A 23,957-nucleotide genomic window follows, 5' to 3' on the forward strand; every position below is an offset into this window, starting at 1 on the left:
TTTTCCCATTTGGGTATGCTAATCCATGCAGCAAGCTGGCTGATCTGCTACAACAAACTCCAGTACAGAATCTGTCTAGCTGCATTAGTGTAATGGTGTAGCTAAGATCACCTGCCAAGAGCACCACACCACGCAGCTTCACACCAATGGAGAATCAGCCTGAGTAACGGCAGAGGAACTGATGTCTGTATTTGCTGGTGCTGGCAAGTTGTTAGCGTGCCTGGGATAACAAGGCTAACATTTTTTAAAAAATATTATTTTATTTTTTTTTAATCCGTGGAGCATGTCTATCCTCATTTCTCCACACAGAATTTTCAAAGAAGGCAGGCTCAAAAATATGTGAGATATTTGATTCCATACCTATAAGAACACTGTTTTTCAGTAAGGAGACATGGAACATTCTGGAAACAGGAATATCAACGCATATTTCAAGACATACCTGTAGTGAACGTCTTCTATTTTCTTCCTTTTCTCTCTACCTTTGCCCCACCTTGATGCATGATCTATATTTAGAATCATAGAAACACAAGGTTGGAAAGGAACTACAAGATTATCTAGTCCACCCTCCTATCACCAATACTACCCACTAAGCTACTAAATCGTATCTCCCAGCGCCTTCTCCAGGCGCTTCTTGAACACCGCGAGGGATGGAGACTCCACCACCTCCCTGGGTAGGCGGTTCCAGTGCCTGATCACTCTTTGAGAGAAAAAAATCTTCCTGATATCTAAACTAAATCTCCCCAGGTGCAACAAGTGGCTATTTCCTTGAGTCCTGTCATTAGTTACCTGAGAGAAGAGGCCAACCCCCCCTCATCACAACCTCCCTTCAGGAAGCTGTAGAGAGCAACGAGGTCTCCCCTGAGCCTCCTCTTCTCCAGACTAAACATCCCAGCTCCTTCTGCTGCTCCTCCTAGGACTTGCGTTCCAGGCCCTTCACCAGTTTTGTTGCCCTTCTCTGGACACGCTCCAGGGCCTTGATGTCCTTCTCGTATTGAGGGGCCCAAAACTGAACAAAGTACATGAGGTGCGGCCTCACCAAAGCTGAGTAGAGGGGACAACCACCTCCCTGCTCCGGATGGCTACACTACTTAAACAACAGGCCAGGGTGCCATTGGCCTTCTTGGCCACCTGGCCTTCTTGATTTAGATTGACTAGGCAGCATATTTATGATTTTTACTTTCCTTTCAATGATACTACCAAAATAATCTGTTCTCCCCAACAAGTATGTACCAAAATTTAAATACAGTTGGCAACGCTTAGTTACACACCTCCTTAACAAGTACTTCAGAGCAACAGGTTTTTTGTTTTGTTATCACTGGCAGAGGTCTTATCTGTGTGACCCTCATTTTGTCCTGGATGTTAAGTGAGCACAGCTGCCTCCTCCAGCTGCTCTGGCCCAGGGCAGCTTCTGCCTGGCTGCTTGTGCCTAGGCCCAGGCCTGAGGACGCGGGGTCTCTGACAGGGTGGGCAATTTGGCTGCAACTTTCCCATTTGTAGGTTGAACTGGTAGCAAAGCTGAGCACGTACCTCAGAGACACACAGACTGTTCATTGACAAGGCTGCCTTCACCATAACTGTACTGGGTTTATGTGGTAAGGTTTGGGTAGAAGGGAACTGGAGGGGTGGCCTCAGTGAGAACATGCCAGAAGCTGCCCCATGTTAAATAAGGGCCAGTCTCAGCCAGCTCCAAAGGGACCTGCCACTGCCCAGAGCTGAGCCAATAAGAGATGTTGTATGTGCCTCTGTGAGAGAGGATTTATGAAAGGGAAAAGGAGAGAGAGAGAGAGAGAGAGAAAGAGAGAAGTGTGAATTAGCCCCGCAGACACCAAGTCCTGTGCATGAGGGCAGGAGGTGCTTCAGGCTGGGAGCAGAAGTTCCCTAGCAGCCTGTGGAGAGGCCCCTGGTGGAGCAGGCTGTCCCCCTGCAGCCCATGGGTCCCACATGGAGCAGATCTCCACGCTGCAGCCTGTGGAGGAGCCCCCGGTGAAGCAGGGGGATGCGGCCTGGAGGAGGCTGCAGCCCATGGAGAGCACCTGGCAGGGCAGACTCTAGGCCGGAGCTGAAGGCTGTGGAGAGGAGCCCATGCAGGAGCAGGGGATTTGGGGGGGGCACTGCTGCCCATAGGGGACCAGTGTTGGAGCAGTTTGCTCCTGATGGATGAACCCCGTGGTACAGGCCCAAATTTGGTCTCCTACTCCTAGCCTCTGGGCAATATCCTCCAAATACAGCCACTGGGACCCTCGCACGCTCCAGCAGCTGGCACCACAGCCGGCCAGCCTACACACCTACCCTGACTCCAGTAGCTGGCACCAGCTCAGTCAGCAGCTGGTGTGCTGGGCTCAAAGTCTGAAGGACCCCTTCAGATGCAGAGCGCAATGGCCCTTCCAACCACCGCCGTGGGGCCCACTCGCCCCAGCAGCTGACACCACAGGCTGGGGTGCCCACTCCCACAGCCTGACTCCAGTAGCTCCACCAGCCTTCGCACAGGCACATGCTGGTCTCATCAGGAGCTGGCACATAGTCCTTCAGCATGTATACACATGGGAGAGAGTACAAATACAGGAAGCTAAGAAAAAAATTAATGAGGAAACATAAGAAGATCGGACAGACTGTGGTGTTCGGCTGTTTGGCTCAGCCCTTCATGCATGCTGATCAGTTATTTGACATGACCAGGCCTTTTATACCATTTTCTTTCTATCCTCCTCTTTGATCCTTCTCTCTATCCTCCTCTTTGATCATCATGCTCCCCCTTAGCCCCGCACACCCCATATGGGTTTGCAGAGCTCTGCAATTTCTGTGCCCTGCTTGTCCAGGCCTTCTGGTTCACAGCCTTATCGGCTGTAAAGTCCAGGCTGATCTTCCTGGAAGTTTGATAGCTCATCAGCTGGTGTAGCTCAGAGGTTTATTTCTTGTCATTGTCTCCATTTTTGCCTTGCCAGGTCTGTGTCTTAGCATTTTGCTAATTATTCCTCCGTTATTTCATGTCATCCTGATCCAGAGATCCTAACTCAGACATCCCTGCTTGAACACAATCCAAGTCTTTCTTTATCAATTAGCACAACTGACCACCACCACCTCCCTTTCTTACTATTTCTTGTTGCACTGGAAAAGGTCCTTGTCCAGACATCCTTGAAAGAGTAGACACTCTTTATCTACATACCCTTACACAGGATATTAAGGCTGTGGCAGTAGATGACTCCTCCATAATACTGTCAGACACATCAAGGACTACAAATAATTTCTCACGGTCTTTTAAATGAAATTTCTCATGATTTTTTGAAAGAACATTTGGGCTTGCTTATGTAGAGATATTCAGGAAATACTCAATTAGCCGTGTGAAGCTGAGCATAAGTTAAAGCATATTCAAAATCAGAGTTGGATCATCTGCGAGATGCTGCAGCATATGACTGCTAATCCTCCACCAATCACTAAGTCATCCATAGGTGTCCTAAATAATTCCACTAGGAGCTATCTAGCTATGTTAAGAATCCTGTATTCCCTGTCTGGATTCTTCTAACTTCCATAAAACAAGAGCTAGTCTCATCAATTGCACTACTCAAGCCACAGATTTTTTATTTTTTATTTTTAAACAGCGGAAAGACTCATTGCACTCTCTTTTGTAAATGAAAGATGACTAAACAAAAGTCTCTGCAATGCTACCACAAAAGTGAGTAACAAGACGCTGTTTATTGTTACACTACTATATCTAGCCATAACCCACATCAAAACATATTCACATTTTCTCCAGTGAAGCTAAACTTCCAAACCGGGACAGAACAGCATTTGCATGTATAAAACAACTGTTTAACAAAAGAAAAATACATATCCAAAACCACTAAAACACCAAGTTTATTGGCCTGTATTTTATTGCTTTAAGGACATTTTTTCTCTTTATGCTTTTCTCACAGCAAATCCAACAAGTGGGACTCAACAGGCTCCAGTGAAACATAATATTCATTTAATTATTTAATTCTTGGGAAAAAAAAAAAAAAGAAAAAAAAAGGCTAGTGTTTGCAGAGATGTAAAGAAAACCAATAGGCTGTTACAAAGTTTTCCACTGCTGTATGGTCTTATGAAACTGATTACCTAACAATAAATTTAGGCTTTACAGAGATAAACACGTGCCACAAAATGTAGAAGGAATCCCAGTTCTAACAAAACACCACAAAGATGATAGAATTTTGGATTCAGAAAGAATTGTGCTGACCTCAAGATTATTATTATTATTATTATTATTATTTTACTTTAGCTGTCAGTTTTCTTACAGCTTTTCCCATCATTTTCTCATGTATTTTACATAATTTTCTTGTATTATTTTCACAAATTCTTGTGTCAAAACCTACAGTTCCTATAAATATATTAAACCTTTGGAAAAATTATATATAAATAACCAAATTCTACTTCTCCAAAATGAATGGGATCCCTGGAAACACATGTTTCCTGGCAGGAGAAACGCACATTATGCTAGCAAGAGTTGTTGGACTAACCAGGTCTAGAAAAAGTTAAAGCATCAACAGTCGGTGTTGTGTCTGCATATATGATATGGGCAGCACCAGCAGACTGACCAGAGACAAAACATTTGACAAAAAACAACAACAACAACAACGACAAGCTAACAGTAAAAGAAGGTTAAAACAAACAAACAAAAAAACACCCACATTTTTTTCCAGGAGTTGCTTGGTTCTTTCCAGCATAATGGGAAATACCACAAAAGGTGGCTTATTTTATTTTTTTGTTGTTATTTTTAAAACTGTGTGACTAAACTTTTCATAGTTCTTCACCAGACATGCAACAAAAATATTCTGTTCCATATTGGAATGGAAAAATGATTACTCCAACAGACACCTACAGTCCTATTAGACTGACCTCAGCAGTACGTAAGATTCAGAATACATTTAAAAGAAAATTTAAAAACACTAATATGACTGGAAAGTGAGGCAGAATGAAACACAGACCTCACATAGATTGCATCATAGCAAGAGAGTATCTTTGCTAAGACAAATGGTAATCCAAATGAAATTAAATAGATCTAGTCTTTCTAGACTACAGTATTTAATATTGCAGCACATTGCTAGTTGTTCCAGATTTTGTATACAAAAACAGTTGAGAAAAGAAAGCTTGGCTAAACAGGATGCAGCTAGTAGTACCACTAAAGAAGGAAATGGGACTCCCTAAAAGGTTGGTTAAGGGGTACATTTATATGACATTAACACTTGAGTAAATTGCTTGATGATTTAAAGCTGGGAACGCTACAGCAAATATGCAAAGCCTAGATCCTATCAGATCTGATATCTTAACAATAGGTGCAATAGAAAGGGGATGAAGCTTAGCACAAGAAAATGTAAACTCATGCACTTACTGAAAAAAAGCAAGAACAATCTCCTTAGCTAAAACCAGAAGAGGATTAGAATTGAGATTCAATAGGCAATCACAGAAAGAATAGGGACCACTGATGCCAGAAAAATGGTACGATAACTGACTTGAATAATGGAACGGACAACAGAGAGTTCCTCAGTATAGCAAATATCATGTCCTCAACAATAATATAAATATGCATTCTTGGAAACTATGCCGTAACACTGAGCGGGCAGAGTCTGGATTGCTCATGTTTAAGAAAGATGAATTCTAACACAGATAGACAAAGATTTTCAGAATGATAGGAAATCATTCTACTATCTTTCAAGGTGAAAAAATTTTGCTTTTGCTATGAATTAATCAAGATTTATAATCCTTACTGGAGGGAGGGATTTGATCCTTTTAGGAGCACATTTATTCTTAGCGGTTGGATGCAATTAAGGTTGCATTATCAAGTTCCACCAATGGTGGGACTCCACATACCATACATAACCAGAAGCATGCAGGAGCAGACATTTCTAAATGAGTTTCTAAACATGAGTTTAGTATTTCAAAATATGAGTTTTGAAGTCAGTAAGTATGTGAATAGGAATTGGGAAGATGCAGATGAAGGTTTCTGGTTTGTTTGATCAGGAAAGATCCTTCCATTCTTATTTCACTGCTGGAAAATGCGTAGGTCTGTTACTCCCATGTTCCAGGTTCCTTCTCTAAGTGCTGAATTACAGATCTCCAGATTAATTTTTATACTTCTCAGGCTAAAACTTGTTTGTTTTAAGAAAACAGCTGTTACACTATCAGAACTTGTGATGGTGATGATGTTCAGGATGAAACCTTGAAATTACATCTTACAAACAGTTCTTCAACTTTCACAGAAATAATCTGCTATACTTTTGGATTGGTGGCAGAAACTGAGGTTAATGTATTTATTTCCCTGTGTTGTTTTAAGAAACAGCTTGTTAGTCTAAAATATATATATATATATATTAAAAACAAACAAACAAACAAAAAAACCCTGTTGTTTCAGCACATATATGAGTAATGAAATAATAACAAGATATCTGCTTGTTCATCTGCTTGTGGTCAAAGTGACCACAACATATTTGGTCAATTAACTCAGAATGGCAACGCATATAATGAAGCAAACATTTAATTTTGTATTTGGGAGGCTGAAGAAACATTAAGTCATTATGCTGAACATTGTTTGCCAGATTCCTTGTTATTATATATCACCCTTGTTATGAAGTCAATAAACTGCTCCTAACTTATACTAGCAAAAGATACAAATACATTATGAGAAATTAGTATGTATAAATACAGAACAGTAAACTGCTTTTTCAGTGGTAAACCATTTGCATTTGTTCTCTCTGGTCCTTACTAAAATCTCTTCCCACTTTTTGTCTTACGGTGTTAATTGCCCATCCTCTTTATTTTTAGTCTTTTATTATTTTCATCTATGTTTACATGGAAAATCTGAAGATCTTTCTTGGATAATGGGTGAAAACCAAACGCTATTTTCATTATGAGGCAGAAACCTACAAAGCCATAAATGGCAATGTAGACAGATGAACATACCCATTAAGAAAACAGCTATTCCCAAAGCTCTCAGTGTTGACTTAATTTTCCTCCCATCAAAATCACTAGAGGACAATGTCTTCCCAGGAACCATACTAAGACAGCAGCAAGTGCTTCCGTTAGATAAACTTACTTTGAATGATAACACAGAGATGTCTATTTCTTTTTCCAGTGCTTACCCCCTGTGGCATTGGGGTGTTTTTTTTCTGCCTTTTTTTTTTTTTTAGGCTATTTTTGTTTATTTTTTTAAACAGCAACTCTACACCTCAAGAAGTATTTGCATTACTTAGAGTTCAATGGTTGACATCATCAGTGCTGTTACCGTTCGTTCAGTCTCTAAAAAAATGCAGCTGCTGTTCTTGTGCCATGCTTGTTGACTTTTTTTCTGATAACAGTGGATGAACTGCATGGTAATTAGAAGAGAATTAGGATAGCCTTCCGCAGGAATTGCAGGTATCACTTCAGTCTGTCCTACAAATGTGCACAGTACATCTTTCCTAACAAATATTATGTACTGCTACATGCTATGCATGTAGTCATTAATAGGACTGAAACAATATTTTTTTCATTTGGTCAGTCATAAACTTTGCAGCTAGAAAGCATGACCATAGTCATAAATATGCTAATACTTCTTAACCTCTTCTCCCTGGGAGGTATACCAGCACTACTAACGAATAGAAATTATTTTGAAGCCAGATGACATCAATATGAATAAGTCAAATATTATTTCTTCATTGGATTGTATCATCATCATCAAGTACTTGGACTTCTTTTTGTAGCAACTAGTTATATTAATATCAGTCACAAATGTGAAAAAAAAAGGGGGGTAACAATAACGTAGGCATCTCCCAGAGTGGTGTGTGCCCCATGGCATGGCTCAGTTGTAATGACTCATTTTATGACTACTTCCAGTCACACAAGGTGTGAAGAGTATGACTACGTACACTTAAGTTAAAAGCATTCCCTCTCCTCAGTCTAATCTTTTTACTAGCATACTATTCGAGTGTCCTATTGTTTGTAATGAGAATGAACAGTTTATTTTAATACTGAATTAGAGAACAGCACAGCCAGAAAACATTTGCATAACCATCAGTGAAGTGCCATTAATCAAGGCTCTTTCCATATTGGTGTAATTTTTCATGTTTAATATCTGGAGAATAAAGAGGAAAACTCAGTATCATTGCAACTTGCAGTGAAGTTTGTAATATTTCAAAACACTTAAAGAAAAAACCTTGAGGTTAGATACGTACCAAGCTAATGAAATTAACAGAAATGACACTATTTAGATACACACATAGCCTTGCCCTTAATTTTGATGTCGTTGTTTTAGGTTTTTCATGCTTAGGATATGGTTCTAGAGTAGTAACAAAATAAATACTGTCATGTTTTACACTGTACAGTGTTTAAAACAGTGTGGGGCCTACTCTTGAAAGCTAGATATGCTCTGACATAGACTGAGAATTGCCAGTATTAACAAGACCAGGACACTAAAAACTAGTTTGTTAGAGAGCCTGACTATTTTCATCACTGCCAATTTCTTAGTACAGCAGTACATCTCCCATGAACGTCAGTGGGTAAAATTTAAACTCCATGTATAATACAGGTGATAAAGATACTGCAATTACATAATGGATTTACTTACATTTTAGGATTCATTTGATTCAGATGATAATGAGTGAAAGAACCTAAAACACTGCTGATTCAGATTTCAGTTATAGCACACTGGGTTTAAAAAATGTAAATTTTTAAAAACAATTATTATATTTGAGGTACATGAGGATAAGGCAGGACTTGATCCAGGGAGTAAGAGTCATCATAGGACATAAAATGGGGAGAGAGACAGAGTAAAAAAAGTGGTTACTAATGTATTTTGGTTTTATTCTGTTCCTGTGTATTACACTATAGAAATTATGAGTCGCAAAGAAGGCTGCAGACAATATTACACAAACCCTCCAACACCTATTAACTTTATCTCAGCTACGTTTCCCGAGTCAGAAGCCAGCATGTGTCACGTGAAGAAGAGACAAGAAAACTTCACATATGGCTTGCTGCATCTTTAATCAGAACTCGATACTAGTTCTTATCACAACATCTGTTTTCTGCAATTTAGACACATGGAATATTAGTGAAAAACATAATTTGTTCCCCCAACATTTGGGAAACAGAAATTAACTTCTGTCAGAGATTCCTCTGAAATGGTATTTCTGAATATAATCCAATTGCCCTTTTCTCCACTACACCATGTCTACGGATTATGCTCACACTCATTCTTAAAAACTCCTCTTTGATCACAACTAAGTAACAACACGGAAAAAAACAACAATCCCCTTTAAGATCTTCGAATATCAGCTGCAATCATGGTTTGGCAAAGCTTTACCTGGAAGAGAACTTTCAAAAAGCTGCCCCCCCTTTCAGTTCAGTGAGTTCATAGCCCTGTTTATAAATAAAGGATTGGTGTCCCTTACTGTTGTTAAATGGATATCATACAAGACTCAGGAATACAACATTTTTAAAACAGTTTGGTGTTTATCAAAGATTCTGAAAACTGAAAGCAACGTTGTAGATTTAAAAAGGCAGAAACAAACATAGAGCAATTTGAAAACCTAGAATGAGGTTCCTAACTCTAGGCTTGGGCTGCTGCTTTCTTACCTACCCAGCAAATTTTTGAGTACATTGGGAGCTATTTCACAATCTGCATGCTTGAAAATCATCCCAGCTGAGTCCAACCTTGCAAAGATTTCCCGCATACTGTTCTTATAATTGGCTTGGATGATGCATTAAGAACCCTCCTGATTTTGGCACTTCATATAAATTTTGTGCAAGACCCCTGAAATGGCATTTAAGCACCAAAGCCACTAATTAGAAATGGAAGACGAGCATTTACCGTGATGGGCAATGAAAGGCATGGGAAAAAAAAAAAAAAAATCAAAGCCCCAAATCTTCTGCCTACCTTGATTTATGCTAGTCACGTCAATCATCTCGCAGAGTATACATGAAGGAATTTTAGATAGCAAAGTGCCAGTGCTTTGCCTCACTCAGTACCAATAGTTTTAATCCCTTCGAATCATGGTGCCACAGAATTCAAGTCCTAACGCACACAAGGTAACTTTAATAAAGTGTAAAACACAGAGAGAAAGATACTATGGATGTTTTGGGACAGCTGTAGTCTAGTCTACAGTCTATTTCAAAATTAAGGTTACATGACATGAAATAAACCAAATGTTTGATGTGGTGTGAGTTTAACTGTGTAAATAGTCAGTCATTAACTAAGAGCGTATTTTGTGTGAGGGCAACATTCACATATAATTTAGATATTACTGAGCCATTAATGGAAGTGACCACATTAATAGTATCCTACAGCTGTTAGTGGATGTGCAAGAAAATGCCACATCAATAAAACCATGACTGCAGATTTAAAGAATTAGAAAATGTTTGCTTTAGAACAGGGATAAGAGAGAGGCTTAAGAACTTCTCATCACTAATAGCTGAAAAAGCAGCTGTATACTTCTGTTTTGCTTAAGCAGCTATGTACCAGCTTAAGCACCATTTTCTAAACAAAGAAAAACCTTTGGCTACTGATCCAGAACCTCATCTTAATACAAGACCATAACAGCAGTAGTAGGTTTCTTTATTAAATAGGTTACAATCCATATTCCACAACGTTTTGGGGTTCCAAAAAGTCTACTAGGTGTTTCTCAAACATCATCAATAGGGTGGACTAGAATACAATTATGCAATTCAGAGCAAAATGGTAGGCTAGAATGTTAACATGGAAACTGAAGCCTAAACAGGATTCAGAGTTCACACACGTTAAATTTTGATACTACTACTCCTGTGATCATGGGAGTTTCATAAATCAAGGTGCTGAGTCCTCAAAAACTATAATAATTTTGTTGCTACTTTAGAAACAAGATTCTTGCTTGGTTATCACCTGAAATTAGAACTCTGGCATGGAAAAGTAGCAGTGAAATGCTAGTACTTCTCAAATAGGCCTTGAGAAGAAATTTTTGTTTATGTTACCAAAGGTAAAAGTCATTCTGCATTATCCACAAAGCACAGAGAATACTTTGCTGATAACCACAGCAAATAATAATAATAAAATCTTTCTTGTAAAAAGTTGCACAGTACGCCACTGTGACGTCCTCACATATCAGAGTATCCCTGAACAGGACTACATAGCTTTCTGATGATCAAATTCAGCACTGTAGCGCACTGAAAATTAAATGTAATCCATAATAAACGTCATCTAAAATAATCTAAAACAAAAACCTCCTTACATAGATTTATCTAGTGGATTCCAAGATGGCATGCAAAGTGTTAATAACTAATTAACAGCAATTTTCTTCTGTTCTCTATTCTTAAACAGGCAGGGAAGTGGTTGAGTCACCATCCCTGGACGTCTTTAAAAGACGTTTAGATGTAGAGCTTAGGGATATGGTTTAGTGGAGGACTTGTTAGTGTTAGGTCAGAGGTTGGACTCGGTGATCTTGGAGGTCTCTTCCAACCTAGACTATTCTGTGATCTGTAATCTTCTCATGTTTATGCTTTCTTCAAACCTCCTATATGTTCCTGTATTTTTACAGCATAATATTTCCCTTTATGTAAAACATGCTGAACAGTGCATAATTCCTTCTCTGTACAGTATATTTGGCTTTATGTCCTACTTCTATCAACCTCTACATTTGCACAGAGATATGATCCCATTTATTTAGAATTTATCATATTCCACGCAATGAAATGGATTATTTTACTATCTAAGTTGCCAGGGTACTATTTTTTATTTATTTATTTATTTATTTATTTTTGCTCTTGCAGATTTATCTTTGAGAAAATATAGATTACATTGCTTAAGTGTTTGTTCCCCTTCTCTTTGTGTTCTAGTCAGGTGTCTCTTGCTTCCATTCAGAGATCCACATATATATTATGGGAATGTAGTGAGTTCCATATAGCCACAGTTTCATGTTTACCACTACCATCCAAAATCTCACTAAAAAGTTGATTAAAGGATATATTTTTGTATATTCACATAAACACACAGATCTTTTCATTTTAGTATCACTGGTTTCTTTGGCTTTTTTTTTTTTTTCCTCCCAGAAAATGCAAGAGCAAAATAATTTTATTGAGCCATACTGATCCATCCAATTTCTCTAGAAGCATATATCATCCCATCAGTGACATGCACAAAGAAATGTCTCTGCTGAAGAAGCTGAAGCTTCTTTAAAATATTTCTGTATGTCTCTGTTCACAGGTAAAACAGACATAATATGTGCTGTGATTAACCATATTAATACATGCTGAAGAAAATGGATTCATGCTGTTTATGCCCAGAGCTTACAGTGCATGCCTAGGACGAAGCTATCAAAAATAAATTTGTTCATTTTGGGAATTTTAGGTTAATTTGATGCTGCAATACTTTAAAGTTCATAGTATTTCTGATTTTCAAAGCTTGTCTACTGTGCATAGACGACCTGCCCCACATAAATACTACTTGAACATAAGTGGAAGGATACATTTCACAAAATTGAACTGTGAGATAATTTTTAAATTAAATCTTTATCACAGCTTAAATAGAATCAGATTCATTTTACTTGAGAGAAAAAGCTGCACAAGCAGCATTAATGTACTATAAAACTAAGTAATGTAAAAAAAAAAAATATTTTTTTCTCTGTGATCTTTGAAATCAGAAGTGAATTATGCTATTTAGATAGTTTTGTCAACTGTGCAGTAAGCAGGTATTAAAGGCCGATAGCAAAAACTGTAAAATCTGTACTGAATAAAGGTTTAGTATGTTTGGGGTTTATTAGCAAAGCCTTGTGAAACTTGCGAAAGATTTATAATGTGTTAATATCAAATACTGCAATACTAGTAAAACTCTTAGAAAAAAAAATGAATTTGTAGTGGGGTGGCTGATATTTCTCTTATTCTGCTTCCTGACCTGCAGGAGAGGAAGAAGCACTTCAGTGGTGAAAGTACAGATCAGAGCTGCATACAAGAGCAGAAGGTGACAAAGGTGGCATTGATGATGATGGTAGATTGGCACCTTGCAATACCTTACGTTGTATCTGACCTTTCATTTTTTTGGAGTTGTAGGAAAGACATTTTTCATATGTAAGAGATCTGTATCAGATCTTTTTCTCATCTCTGTGGGCCCAGTTCAGATGGATTTATTCAGGACAACTAGCACTTTATTTATGGTCCAGATGGTCCTACCAAAAACCATTTGCACAAGGACTCAGTGCTGCTTGATCATGAATAGGGTGATCCTTCACCAAAACAAACCAAAACAAAAAAAACACAAAACACACAAGAGCTGACCTTCTGGAAGGTCTCTGTCTTTCTGAGGTTAGCATAACCCCATCGGTCTTTCCAATGGAACACTGTATATGATTGCTTTTAGGAAAAACAACAACAAAAACAGTATTTGTACACGGATGCTCCCTTTCCGAATGGAATTCTTTTTCTGGCAGTTCTGAAGGCCATCTTGTGGCCATGGCATTTCACTGTTGTGCCTCAAAACAGTTTATTTTGACAAATGGACAAATTCTGATCTCACAGTTTAGCAGTCAAAACTAATGCCAGGGAAGACATCAGTGCAATTAGGGTTAAGTGAGGTGAGCAGTCATGTTTTATGACACAAGCTCCTACTCAGGCTGTACAGTTATTCAGATTATATTAAAAGCAAAAAGTGGGATTCTCAAAGCATGAGGGATGCCCCCGCCAGTGACAAATACCGGCTCTCATGCAAGACCACGTGGGAATTGCAGCTCTTACGCACCCGCTGCGGGAGCCCAGCACTCAGGGTCATCATGCTTCAGTTTAACGAAGCAGCACCTAATGAAGCAGTTCTCAACAAACAGTGAAATCTCTGAAGGAACAGCCTCATTTCAGAGAGAATTTGCAACAAAATGCTGTTATAAGAGATCCGGTTCCGATGTTTCAAGGAAATAAACTATCCTTTAAAGAAGGGTTTGATCTAAATCTTCAGGGGAGCTTTTCCTGTGTTTCTTGTACAGTCCCACAGGAGCCAATGGGAATTCACTAAGGGGGAAAAAAATAATTTTAAAAAATGGGTCATGTTTTCTTATTTATGCAGCTTAGAAGAAAAAGTGAAAAATACTAGAAAAATGGACTGATAAGTCATTAATAGGTGCATACCAGAACATTTCTAGAACAACAACGTAGCATAGTTGTCATCCTCCAGACTTCATGGCAAATGATTCTGCAGGATTTTAGGCACATATTGAGATGATTCTTTTAAGGTTGACACACAAGTACACATTCGTAATCACCACAAGTACGTTGTTTGTTACCGTACTTTGGCACAGCTTTTTCCTTCTCTCTTTCCAGATTTACTTATAATTCACATCAAAACATTGATTTAGTCACGCTATTTAGATTCTTTTAAGCACTCCTTTAGTTCCTAGATGGAATGGTGTGTTGTTGAAGGTCCATGTTAAATCACCTTTATTGTCTCATTATGCCAGGGGAGGTTTAGGTTGGATATTAGGAAGAACTTCTTTACTGAAGGGTTTGTTAGACATTGGGATGGGCTGCCCAGGGAAGTGGTTGAGTTACCATCCCTGGAGGTCTTTAAAAGACGTTTAGATGTAGAGCTTAGGGATATGGATTAGTGGGGACTGTTAGTGTTAGGTCAGAGGTTGGACTCAGTGATCTTGGAGGTCTCTTCCAACCTAGGTGATTCTGTGATTCTGGTTTATAAAAACTGATCTCAGTAGGAAAGAAACTGTAGATTATCCATTGTGGTTTATGGTGGTGTTTTGTTTTGTTTTGTTTTGAAACAGACATTGCACATTCTGATGATGACTCCATCGACTAAGAAAACTATGTTGTGAATTTTCTGACTAACGAACATTTCTATAAGGACAACTCAATGTTATACACACTGACCTAATTGCTGTAATAGAGCCTTAGCTTAACAGAAGCTCATACGGTAATACAGCAACTGAGGGGTGATGTCCTTGGCTGTTACTGCCATAGAAACAACAATGTAGTGACAAGGCATGGACTTCCTACAAGCCTGAACACAAGTGGCCAGACAACAGCATCCTTCCTTCAAAGCTTAGTCTTGCAAACAACTGGCAAATCTGGCAAGCCTGGGTCCTCCAGTGCTCTCTCCTGCTGCCAGGAGACTGCCCATATTTTGTCTACGTTCACCCTGCAGCTCCAAGCTCTGCCGCATCCTAAGACAGTTTCTATTTGTGTCCTTGAAAGCGAACCACAAGCCTTGGGAAGTCTCAGCATCTCCACAGAGGAGCATGTGAGAGGCGCCTCTGACGAAATCACATTGTGATACATTTATAAACACACCGAGACTGATTGAAAAAGTACGCTGGGTTGAAGAAACAAGGAAAAAAAAAAGTTCATTGTCACCTGGAAATGATTTGCAAGACAGCACCACACTTAGTAACAAAACTAAGGTTATTTCCCAAACATGTAAACATTTCTCCGCAAGCTGCTGAAGTCATAGGCTCCACTTTTCCGTTTCCTTGGGGGCAGCCAAGAGAAAGCAAGCTGGTCACCATTACGGGACTGCAGACAGAAAGTGCTTTGGCTTGGCCACTGCCCTGCTGAACAGGTAACCTATGCAGTGCCTTGGACAGGGACTGTCCTGGTTGCACAGCACTTCATCACAGAGAGATTCCTCCTCCCCCCATCACTCAGGTTCTAGCAGTTTGCCAGATTTTTTCCTGTTAGGTACAGTTGATAACACACCTAGGTTTTACAGCAAAATTAGTGTCTAAGCAAAGTAGATGGTGTCAATCAAAGGCAGAAAGCTGGGTTGCTCGTTTGTTTTTTAAGCAATCTGAAATATATCTCAGCAGCAGAAGGGTTAATACTCATATTTATAAGCTGTCAGCTGTATTTATAGATTTTCCTCAGACTAACTCATACCATATTGTAGGGGAATAATTTTATTGCAACTGCACTGAGAAAAATCATTTCTACAGATTTCAGCTCTTCTAATAGTGAAAGAGAGATGTCAATGTTTGGTTTACAGCTGGCCCCCTAATGCAGGAAAGGGTGGAAAATAGAGAAGGACAGCTTTTCCAGATGCTAAAGGTGTTGTGGCAGTGACCACTGGAACACTGGTGTCGCCTGGTGCATCCCAGTGTGGGAAATCATGCATTTGTTGCTAAGACTTTCCCTTCAGATTTCACTTCTCTTTCTTGTTTTAATCACTTGCATTTGAGAGAAAGACACGTTAAGCAAAGCTGCTCAAACTCTCAAGAAAATGTTTATCAGCACATTGCAAAGGCCCTTTGGGCAGACTCCTCTGAGAGCAGCTCAGCAATGCCCAACACACAAAAGCTGTGACTGTGGTGGAGGTTTGAGCATCACAGAGTCTTCAACTCCGGAGACAGAGAATGACGCTTTGTAGCGATACTGGTATGGCTCTAGCAATCAAGGAGAAAAAGTAATTACAAGTGACTAGGAAGAAATAGTTCCTCCTATTCCAAAAGGAGCCCAAATCCAGCAGTCACACATATCAAGACCTTCTCCATTTCTCACTCTGCCCCCCAGCAAGAAGGCTGAGAGTAAGCAAGGGGTATGGGAGGGGACAGGGCCAGAACAGCTGGCCCAAACGGACGAAAGGGATATCCCATACCATACAACACCACGCTCTCAATAACATACGGGATCGGGGTGGAGTGAAGAGTCCACAGCAGCTGTTACTAGGAGGTGGGCTAAGCATTGGTCTGCTGGTAGCAGGCGATTGCCTTTGCATCATTTTTTTTTTTCTCCTCTCTCCTTTTTCACTCCCCTTTAATTTACTGAATGTTTATCTTGACCCAGGACTTTTTCTTGCTTTCGCCTCTCTCTCTCCCAGTCCTGACAGGGCAGGGTGGGGAGTGAGCAAATAAGCAAAAGGGGTGGGTTGATCCGTACCAGCAATGAAGCACCCTATCTGTTTTAAGAAAACAGGAGCATATACATATTTTTTAATCCAGAATTTCTTCTTAAGTGGACAGCAGTGATGCACAGTAAATGCTGAGGCCTGGCAGAAGGTAATCATGAACTCCACAGGCATCTTACTAATCTACAAACGCTTTCAGCAAACTTTGCTTGCACAGTGCTGTGACAAATGATTTGGGCTCACACAAGCTACCTTCAGGTTCCTGTTCCACCACATATTTCTTTTATGACTTCAAGTGTGTCACACAAGCAAAGGCCTGTTGACTTAAATGAACCAGAGAAGTGGGAAAAAAAAAAAATATGCCAGTAATTAACGTAGCTAGACTGGCAAAAGTCCCTGAAGACACAGTAATTTCCATTTTCATACGATTACTTCTATGGGGAAAACTCAAAGGAAGTCTTCCATCACCATAAACAGGGCACCTTTTCAATGTCATTGACGCCTTACTCTTTTTGGCTAAATATAGACTGTTCTGCTATGATTGCTCTACACACTCATATGGGAGGCATCCTAACAGCTTTCAGAGCATCCCCTTTGCTTCCGTGGACAACTGGATTTATTCTGGTTATCCCACCCACCCCTATGGCATCCCTAAAAGTCCTCTGCAACCACACGACTTCAGTTACGTGAAGCACCTTGCCTGGCTTGAATTGCTGTCTGCGACTGCCTTGTAAGAAAGGGGTGGGGGAAAAAGCTGTGAGCAGCACTCCTGATCTCTGGACCACAGCACGGTCTCAAGGCCTATCTTGTTCTGCTCAAATTCCCTGGAAAGACAGGGTTCCACCTCATGGCCACAGCCTTCCGTGGCCTCCCTGTTGGGGAGACAGGCTAGCAAGATCAAAACGAGCCTGTTTTGATAATATTTTCACAGGCACTCCGTCAGATAAATTAAAGAGTAGAGAAGGGCTCAGTTGGTTTCACACAAACACTGAACAGAAGTGGAAAAGGACATGGTGTATGCCACTGCACCAAATTACTTCCTAAATCAAGATTAAGAGCTAAAGAGTACGATAACTAAGGTTAGGAATGTTCTAAAGCTATGGACTATCACTTCATTAACTTCTACATCTTTTGAACTGAAATCATCTGAGGAAAAGAAAGATGCATCCCCAGATCCCTTTCAACCTCAAAGTCCCTTGATGTTCCAGCTGCACATCTCTGCTGCAATGCGTGGAGGAGCAGCACCATCTTTCCCCAGCACGCCCAAAGCAATTAGCTTATCTGAAGGAATATAAAGCAGGACAGTCTGGGGGAAGGAGAGGACTAGGGCCTGGGATGTGACCACCTGCTGCAATTGCATATCTGCCCTATCCTTTCCTCTAATTCCTAGACCTGCTGAGCATACCCCGAGGGCATGGTGGGACCTTCCTCCCCACCAATGCTGCTCTGCTACACTCAGGGGAGTCCCAGAAGGAAATCTAAAGCATTTTCACCTCCAGTTTCTCCTGAATATCAAGGGCTAGGCAGAAGCTGGTGGGAGAACTGCACACATCTCCCTTGAAGAACTCATTGGACCTCTGGCAAGCTACGAGCATCCCCATCACAGCTGACCACTACTTCAATAACTACTACTTCAATAAGCACAGCACAAAGACACAAGTGTGTGCACTTGGCCATGCTGCTTTGTAGTGTTCGTATTAACACACCCAGGCTGCTCAGTCATGGTGCTCTCTATTTTACAATTCCAGGTACTAATATTTTTCTGCAATGAGAACCATTTCATCTTAACTATGATTAAGACATCATATGCAAAAAGTATATATATATTTTTTTTCTATTCAGTACAACTCCATCTTGCCCTGAATTTTTGTATTATAAAGGGGAAAAAAAAAAACAGAACTAAAAACTGCACAGTTGTCCAGAAAATCATGTGAGAACACGATCAGCTCATACCTGATGTGTTTTCACTGACATCAGTGGAACTACTTGTCAGGATACCTAAGCACAGAGAATTTCTTTCCTGGTTTAGGATCATATCCAGTCCTTTGAGGGAAGACACCTCTTCTGCCTTTTGCCTGGAACCTTTCCATCTCTTAACACAGAGTAGCTTGAAGAGAAATCGATGTAAAAATATGTGTAAGCAAACAAAGGAAGACACAAATAGGATTTATTTCTTTCCAGAAAGATCCTGAATAGTTTCGTTACCAGACATTTGGTGTCCTAGAAAGCAAAGAAGGAGGAGGAAGGGGGAGCATGGGAGGTGGGACTGTACTTAGGAATCTGAATCCTTGCTGTTTCTTGGAGTTTCTAGGCACTAACAGCATTCTTCTTGTTGAGCTCAATGATTTTTACTCAGGGTATTGTATGTTATCAGCTGAAGTAGAAGCTTCTGAATACAGTGCAGACTTTTAAATTATTTTTGCATTTAATTATTTCAAACACATCAAAAAATAACTGCAATCAGGATAACAGGAAGCCTATGTAAAAACCATTTTGTCCTCCTCAGTGATTTTTACATGTGTTTCATCCACATTTTCATTCTATTATAGAAGTGCTGATGTAACATTTATTAGAGCAAACATTTTTCCTTAGACAGCTGAAGGTTTTTGTTTTTTTTTTTTGCTGTTGTTTTTTCTTTTTCTTTTAAAGACAGAATTGGTCACTATATAAAACCAAAACTAATTTAGGTAAAACTTGTTACAAAGAATTTTATGGAGGTCATCCATGAGTCACAGAATATCACTTTGGAAGTGAAGAGTGGATTTGCCCACTTGTTGTGGGACATTGCAAACTCCCGGTCTAGAAAAATGGTAGGCAGATTCTGCAATATTCTATGTTAGCCCAGATTCAAAAACTATGGTATGATGAGTATTCAAATAGACACAACACTGAAAATCAAGACTAATTGAGAAAGCAGCAGAGACTACCCTCACCAAACATACAAATCTAGGCAAATCACGTACTTCTACTTGCTATGCATTTTAATCATGAGATGAGATGCTTTCTGTATATTTCTAAAATATACATGAACATAGGTCTGCAGAAGGAAAATGAGAACACTGCAGGAAAGAGACTTGAACTCAGAAGTGAAGACTAACGCTAGTCAGCTTTGGAAAAAAGCTGCCTCCTGTTACAAACAAATGGGTAAGTTGGATGATGGGAAGCCCATAACACCAAGCTCAACTTAAAGCTGTAAGTTGTTGGAAACTTCTTGGGAGGTCAGCACTACTTTCACCCTGAAAGTTATGTCTTACCATTTTTGAAACTTACCCCTTCATTAAGTCACCATTGACTATTTGGAAAATACGAACACACAAATTGTTTTTATCCTGTTGCTATACTGATTAAAGCTGAACTGTTTTATCCTCAGACAATCACCTCTCACCGCACTTATTGCTCAGTCTCCTACAGATTTCACAAGAACGATTGTTCAACCTCCTCTAAAGAGGTCTGACAATTAGGTTTTGGGGGAAGGTTTAGCTGAACATTGATCCAATCTAGTAATGCCTGCAGAACACCCAGAGTAGCTTGTGTTGTAAGAACGCTTTCCAATAGTGCTGGTATGATTGATCATTAATTTACACATTTCGAAGACGGCATGTGAAGGCTAGCAAAGATATCCTGCAGTTGAACAGGGAGTCCTCTGGTGGTCTTTACTTCAAGACCATTTATGATTTCCTGGTAAATGCAATCTAGAGGTAAAAATCAGGGGATAGGGAACAGAAGGGGAAAACAGTTCATTTGTTGGTAAAACTGCTGATTTGGACAGATTGAGTTTCTCCTTTCTTGGTCAGGAAGCATTTAGTGAAAGCGAGATAAGTAAGACTGAGGCATTCGTTATCTAAAAATAACATTTTTTGCCATATTCTGTCATCTTTGCTTACTTTGGATAGGTTATTTTTCTTACTGTTGTAATTCCATAAATAAAAGAATTCCACGAGTGAGAGGATATGAGGGAAGAATATGACTCCTCCTTCTATCTGAAGTCTCCTAATTTTTTAAATTGTTTTCTTTCACATCTACTTTGCTATTATTAAGTGGAAAAGGATTGTTTTAATTTTAACCCCTGTGTTGATTACACAGCAGTTCAGACCTAGGAGATTCTATGTGATATAAGGAAAAGCAGATGGCTGGCCGGAGGTTGCTGAATTTAAGGACATTTTACTTGAAACTGTGTGGGATGATCAAAAAGATGAAAATAACACTAAGGGACAATGAAAGTGACTGAAAGAGCAGTATTTATTCCAGTGACCACATATTTTCTATTTATTTATTTTTTAAGACTACAGCTACCTTATTTTATTGATTCACTACAGCAACTAAGGTAATATAAACAGGGGGGAAAGAAAGCATTAGAAAGAGAAAGCAATGGAGAAGTCAGTCACCTGGACATGACTACCACTACAAAACTAAAAACTGAAAGAGGCCTAGCTTCATGTGAAAAATTTCGGAGAACTCCTGCATGAGTTGAAAGATAAGAGCAGTTTATCACAGAAATACTGATCGTCTCCCATTTATTCATCGACTAACTTATTTCCATCTTTTTGGTATTTCCACGTAGCAGAATCTGCTCAAGAATGAAACAGTAAATTGCCGGCGTTGTTGCTCTCTTCACAAAAACACGTCATTACCTCGAACCAGCAAAGTTTACTGCGGTGTGAATAAAGTATTTTTTCCACATCTAAACACACTTGGATATTTTTCTTAAGGAGAAATATCATCAGAAGAGCAATGCACTATTTGTTATTCCGCAAATGTTCTATGTTAAAAAACAAACATTTAATATTGGAAATACACATCTGAATTTGGAGACGAGGAATGTAACTGTGGAGCAGTGAGAAGATTTCTGTCTCCAAGAGAAAATGCATATATTAAAGTAGTTAGACAATCAAGTACATTATGTGGACCATTAATTCCTGTGAAATTAATGGAAATAGACACACTGTTCCCAGGACTATCCTTAGTAAAAGCCTGAAATAGTTTAGGTGGAAGTAAATACATAGAAAATTAAGTGCAGTTGGAACAATGAAACACACCCAAGCCATAACTCTGCTTGCCCTAAAAAGCAGACATACTGAACAACATTTATCAACGGTTTTAAACCCATTAGTAATATAGACTAACAAGTTAATAAGTAATATTATTCAGTATATTTTCACTGTGATGAAACTGAGTCCAACCGAGTACATTCTGCTAAGAACAGACACTTGGCATCACCGCTATTCTGACCATCCCAGACATTTATTCCGAGATGGTCAAAGTTTTGGCAGAAAAATACAAATTTTGGGAAGGAAAAAAAGTTCAGCACTAAGCCTTCACTTGTTAAAAAGAAATAAATAAAAAAAATTGGCTTTAGAAAGATGTACTAAGACCAAGTTTCCTGAGCTGCTGATTCATCTTGGTGGAGCTCCATGCATGTGTTCTGAGTTCCAAAAACATCTTACCCGTGTATACAAGCCATGGCCAACGGCATTACTGAGTCCAAACTTATGCTGACAGCATCCAGAAGTGTTTTGCAAACCCGGAATACTGCACTGCAAAAGTAGTGCTGCAAAGTCAATGCAGACAGCATGCCGTACCCACAGCACAAAGAGCAGTCCCTGCTTTGAAAACATGAGGACCACTTGCTGTGCCACTTTGGGGCACCACAACCATCTTCTCCAATAAGGACTTGCTGACGATGCCTCCAAAAGCTTTTGGAAACCGGCACCACGCCACAACCCTGGGACAAAGATAGACAGTGTGCTGCTTTCAAGCTATCTGAAAGTACCAGATGGTTTGGGGCAGTCATCCCTGCTACAACCCAACATTATACCTATGCACGTGGAGGTGAAGAACTCAGCTAGGCCCAGCTCTAGGAGCGGGCAAGGTCTCCTCAAAGTTTCCTCTCCAAATTTATCCAGAATAACTGAGTATTTGCTGCTGCCAAGAGCCCAGCACTGGTACCTGCTTTTCAGCTGCTTTTTTTTTAGTTTAGCAGGCTGGGGAGAAACCTCCTGTATGTGTGTGTATTTTAAACAACCGAATAAAACTCAAAGCGTGATAGACCTAAAAAGCCTTCAAAAGTGACAATAAAGAGCCGATAATAAAGAAAAAATACATACTAGAATTGTGCCACTTAAGGATTTTGCAAATCTTCACTATACTGCTTAAAGCTACAATAAGAAAAAGACTGAATTTTCATAACTGTACCTTGGTGGTGGAAATATCAGCCTTAGAAATTTGATGTATAGGAAAATACCACCCTATTTCCATCTTTACATAGTACACCTAGTTATATATTTAAGAGGCAATTTTAGCCAGCTGAGTACTGTGATGTTGTAAAGTCTGAATTAAAACTACATTTTGGTGATAGATGCAACAGCATTCCTGCAGTGAAAACAGTTAATCTGCAGTGAAAGCAAACACTTCCAAGTAAGATAGATTATAAATAGATTATGATGTATGGCCCTCGTGTAAAATGTCACAGTTTTACTTGTTCAATAGGTCTTTTGACTGCAAAAAATCTGCAACTGGAAAACAAGTTTGTCTCATTCTTCGAAGCAAAAATCACTTACTCCATTATTCGGGCTGTGAGCTCTGGCCTGACCCAGCAGAACATCCTTGCATCTGAATCACTGCACACATAAAAGGAGAGTTCCCGGTGTTTCTGCCTGCCCAGTTAGCTTCCATAGCTAATTCCTTCACTGAGAACAGTTTTACAGGGGAACTGAGGTGCCAGTCCTAAAAAAAACACACAGCCAAAGGTTTAAGTAAGGACTTCATATACTATTGCTTCCTTAATTATCCTGGCACTAGGTTTTGAGTTTGGCACAAAGCAGGTGACGTTGTATTTAGGAAGGTATTCTCAATAGTAAGGAAGAATCATAAGATGCCTGCTAAACATTTCTATTTCTATCAGTGACTCACTTGGAATTTAACCATTTAATTGTTTAATTATTTCCTAAAGCAGTCTCCTCAAATTCTCTCTTCTGACCTGTCAACAATAACTTTATTCTAAAGAATGCTTCAGCCAAATTACTCCGTTTCCCAGGCACTAAACAACATTCTTGCAGACTTAGATTTTATAACCAAAAAACATCTCTATAGAGTTACATGGTAACAGCCTGTCAGTCCAACCAAGAGCAGAGGGAGCTACGTTCAGAGAACTGCA

At 39.5% G+C, this 23,957-nt stretch overlaps 1 long non-coding RNA gene across 1 annotated transcript; it reads right to left on the bottom strand.

Annotated features, from left to right (window-relative positions):
• Positions 1 to 637: 637 nt before the first annotated feature.
• Positions 638 to 21,466, bottom strand: LOC118169866. The gene is made up of 3 exons (XR_004752320.1): positions 21,456 to 21,466; positions 14,836 to 14,842; positions 638 to 772 (listed from the first exon to the last, which is right to left on the bottom strand). It is a non-coding gene; the product is annotated as an uncharacterized LOC118169866 (long non-coding RNA).
• Positions 21,467 to 23,957: the final 2,491 nt, after the last annotated feature.

The sequence above is a fragment of the Oxyura jamaicensis genome, chromosome 7 (genome assembly GCF_011077185.1).
Source record: "Oxyura jamaicensis isolate SHBP4307 breed ruddy duck chromosome 7, BPBGC_Ojam_1.0, whole genome shotgun sequence".
Lineage (NCBI taxonomy): Eukaryota > Metazoa > Chordata > Aves > Anseriformes > Anatidae > Oxyura > Oxyura jamaicensis.